The following is a 4,273-nucleotide window of genomic DNA, read 5'->3' on the forward strand; positions in this document are numbered from 1 at the left end:
GGTAGCCAAATTTAACGTAAGCTACGATTCGACCTTTACACTTTTATTGCACTTACATGTGTGTCATTTATAAAATTTTCCTCATACTATAGAATAAAGACATTACTTTGGGCTTCTCAATACCAGTGGTAGGTTGATCTGGGCTGATGACAAGTAGACACCTTTAACTATTGACTAAGAAAATGATATAATCAAGGATTATATTGAACCTACAACATGCTAGCCAACAATCCAGGACATAAACCTTTTGAAAGGATTGCTATGGGGACCAGGAAATGGCTTAATGGTTACTTCGCAGGACTCCCACATAGTTGACCACAGTTCGAGTCTCAGACCTGGCAGCTTAAAACTCATGCAGGATTCATGTGTGCCCAACATCCTGAGAGGAGAATGGAGGAGAAGGTATTGCTGTGTGACCATCTTTTCTTGGGGGGTGATTTCTCACTTTCTGTCTCTCTGGTGAGCATGTACTCACCAAAAATGTCTCTCTAAAAAAAAAAAAAAAAGAAAGAGAAAGCATTGCTGTTGATTGGTTGGTAAGGATTCCATTTGTTTTTTCAACCCTGGCTACAGAGTGGAATAACTCAGGGAACTTTAAAAATATGGCCTATCCCCATGCTCCAGAGATTCTGAACCAAGCGTTCTGGATGGAGCCTGACATCGGTATTTTCCAAAACGACCTTGACTTAATCCAATGTACAGTCAAGGCTGAGAGCCACTAGGTTACAGAGCACTGAGATTAAGATGTCAATATGACACGTTTGCATAGAAAAACAGAAAAATACGCCTTTCCTGACGACTCAATAAATTAGATAATATAGTACAGTGAATATTTTCATTCTTCCGACCTCCATTCCTATCAAATATTATACTAATAGAATCTTTGCTAGAAAAGTGTTCTGGCAATTAGTTTGAATCATTTTTTTGCATTCACCAGTTGTAAAGTGGAATTTTCTAGAAAATAGTCTCTATGCAGACAAATCTCTTGATAGTTCTAACTGGCTTGTTTTCGAATGAGTGTGAACTGTGAGATCTAACTGCTTGTCATCTTATCTTTCTGGTTAATCCCAGGAGGATGGGGGCTGTCCTGCTGTCTCAAACCTGCTAATGGTAGCTTATAGTACATCACCCTCTCCCCTTGGTCCCCATCAAGGTCAGTTCACTCCTGCAGATAATATTGTATTGGATCCCTTTCTAAGCTTACTTCACTTGTAGCAGTGAGTCTTCAGAGCACACGCCATGTTTTACCTTTGTTTCCCAAACCTAGCATAGAGCCCAAGTTGTTGCAGAGACTAAGCAAATTTTACTGAATGAATAGACTCATGACTTTTTGCTAAGAGCAGATCTATGGTCCTCTGGAAGGATGAAACAGATCTTGGCGTTGTCACATCCTTGGCCCTGTTCCTTCTACCACTCAGCTCTTTTGCTGGAAAGATATGTTTTCTTTTTCATGATGTCAAAGGGAATTAAGTCTAGACCTGGTGTCTTTTGCTCACTATTAAGAGGCCATGAAGTGTAAAGCCCTTTGCCCTAGGGTCCATCGGGGTGAATTTCTAATTTCTGACCACTGACAGCCCTACCTCCACCTCCTGATTGGGAGCCAACGCTACACTGCAGAGATACCAAATCTCACGGGAACCAAAATCTCTCTATGTGCCCAGGCTGGGGTGGGAGTTGTGACTCCAGAGCTCGAGGATCTAGCTATTGGCAATGACTATGCTCTGATCTGTCAAACTGGGAAGGTCTGAGAATTCAGGAAATAAGGCTTTCCAAATCAACCAAGCAACTTGGCTGATTTCTCCTGGAAGCTCATATCCCACATGTTGGGGATGAATAAGTCTCAGTGATCCTGGCCCTAACAGGAAAGAGAAGGAGAACATCATGTCACCAACATGGGAGGCATGTGTTTGATCTCTCTCTTCTCCCCCTGCTCAGGACTATTTTTACACTTCATAGCTCTTTTTATTTAAAAACATTTTTTCAATGCATTTTTTAATTTAAAAAAAGTTTCAGTTTTAATAGATAAAAATGTTAAGAGAAATTTGCTTAAAACTTAAAGCCAGGGAAAAGGTTAGGATACAGTTCAATTAGTAGGTAGATGAACCTAACAACAGTTCAAGAGAAGACAAAAATCCTTAAATGTGGAAATCAAAGCATCGAAGAAAATCAGTAATGTTTTAGTCTAAAGTAAAAAACTTCTATTTCACTAGTTCAGACTCACCTAATTAATCAAAAATATGGAACGCTTCACAAATTTACACGTCATCCTTGCACAGGGCCATCCTAATCTTCCCTGTATCATTCCAATTTTTAGCATGTGCGCTGCCGAAGCAAGAACAGCTCTTTTTATTTTTTTTTACAAAACATTTTTATTTAAAAAAATATTTTTAGTATGATAGTAAAAGCATGTATGTGCATGTAGCAAATATTTAAAATATTAACAGTCTGTGGAAGACTTGAAAAATCAACCGTATTTTCATTCTGATAGAAAAAAATCACTGATACATTTTGTTAGGCACATTTGCAATCCTGTTTTTTGATTGGTTTGAGTTTAATTGCCAGAGAGCGTGTGTGCGTGCCGGAAAAGAGAGAGAAAGGGAAAAGCATCTCCCAGTCGCACTGCAATCCCTTCTCCATTTCTCCATCCTGCTGCAATTTGGGGCACACATGCAGGCGTGTCTGGTCTGTTTTACAAGCTGCTGAAGTCTGGATTAAAACCACGATCGGCCATATGGAATCTGGCTCCCTTAATCACAAGGCTAACTGGCTGGCCCTGCCATCTTTTTACTATGCCTATGTGCATATCTGTTTGTATATATGTGTGTATATAACAATAATATATTCACACATTTGTAACTCAACATTTTAATTTGAAAGTTAAACATTCCATAAACATTCCATTTTCTAATTCTTTTTTTTTTTTTGGAGAGGTTTTTGCTATAGGGTGCATGCGCTCACCAGAAAGAGAGCGACAGAGAGACTGAAAGTGAGAAATCACCCCCCTGTGGGGATGGCCATGCTGCAATCCCTTCTCCTCCATCCTCCTCTCAGGATCTTGGGCACGCATGTACATGCGCCTGGTATGAGTTTAAGCCACCGGGTCCAGAACTCGAACAGCAGTCGACTACATGGGGGTCCAGAGACATATCCATTATGCCATCTGCTGGTCTCGTAATTTTCTAATATTTAAAATTCCCTTATCCTGGTCCATCAGGTGACGTAGAGATTAAGGTGGCTGGATCCCACATGGCTGACTGGGCAGGTCAAGTCCCGGACCTGACAGCTTGAAAATCGTGTCCGGTGCATGTGCCCAAAATCCAAAGAGGAGGATGGAGGAGTGCAAGTGCCCAAAATCCAAAGAGGAGGATGGAAGAAAGAAGATTGCACGTGGCCCTCCCTCTCAATCTGGCGGTTATCTCTCACTTTCCCTCTTTCTGTGTCTCTCCGGTAAGTGCATGCACTCTATGGCAAACAACAACAACAACAAACAAACAAATTTTCCTTATCCTTAAATGTCTCCTCCAGAACATCATTGTGATCTAGTTGAGCAGTCTGCTGCCAGGAGTAACTCATGGGCTTGGTGCATCATCTGTCCTTTGGGGCCAGTCATGCCTTTCGCTACCACAGAAATCATGTGCTTGGCAGAGTAAATGCACACAGTAGGTTCAACAAAGTAAAAGAGACTGAATGACTCAGCTGCCTCCACAGCCAGCTCAGGTATTGAGGGGAGCAGGAGTATGTTTGGTAGATGTACCAAAGGCTCTTTCAGGAGCTGAGGGCCCCTTTCGGGGCACCTTTTCCATGAGATAGTCTGTCACCGTCAAGCTTGAATGACATAACCAGACATATTTGGTCCACTCGTACCCTGACCTAACATAGGCCCACAGAGTCTGCCACATCATGGAAGGCTCTAAAACTGGAAACTGTCTTCATTTCCTCAGCAACAGTGGTGATCGTAAGACCCAGCTCGTGGGGAGATGGAATAAATGTGAAAGTTACCGGGAGCAGTTGTGAAAATGAGTTTTCCATAAACCCTCCACGGAGTGGAATTTCTACCTTTTTTAGACCACACATTAAATCATAGCATTTCCAAGTTCCCTTTGCTGAAGAAACATGACTAAATGGCTAGCCTGTAAAAGCTCTTGTTTTCCCAAATTAAAACAGGGGTTTCACACAGAAGTATTTTTATTTACGTTCATGACACATGCAAATAATGCACCTTGCGGTCTCTTGGAATCCAGTTTGTTTTCTTATGGCACCTCTAGCTGGTCTG

At 41.5% G+C, this 4,273-nt stretch overlaps 1 non-coding gene across 1 annotated transcript; it reads right to left on the reverse strand.

The window, feature by feature from the left end:
* Positions 1 to 2,231: 2,231 nt before the first annotated feature.
* LOC114006994 (U6 spliceosomal RNA) lies at positions 2,232 to 2,338 on the reverse strand. Its single transcript, XR_003548658.1, has one exon. It is a non-coding gene; the product is annotated as a U6 spliceosomal RNA (small nuclear RNA).
* Between the last annotated feature and the right edge of the window lie 1,935 nt (positions 2,339 to 4,273).

The sequence above is a fragment of the Tupaia chinensis genome, unplaced genomic scaffold, assembly GCF_000334495.1.
Source record: "Tupaia chinensis unplaced genomic scaffold, TupChi_1.0 Scaffold000017_1, whole genome shotgun sequence".
Classification (NCBI taxonomy): domain Eukaryota; kingdom Metazoa; phylum Chordata; class Mammalia; order Scandentia; family Tupaiidae; genus Tupaia; species Tupaia belangeri.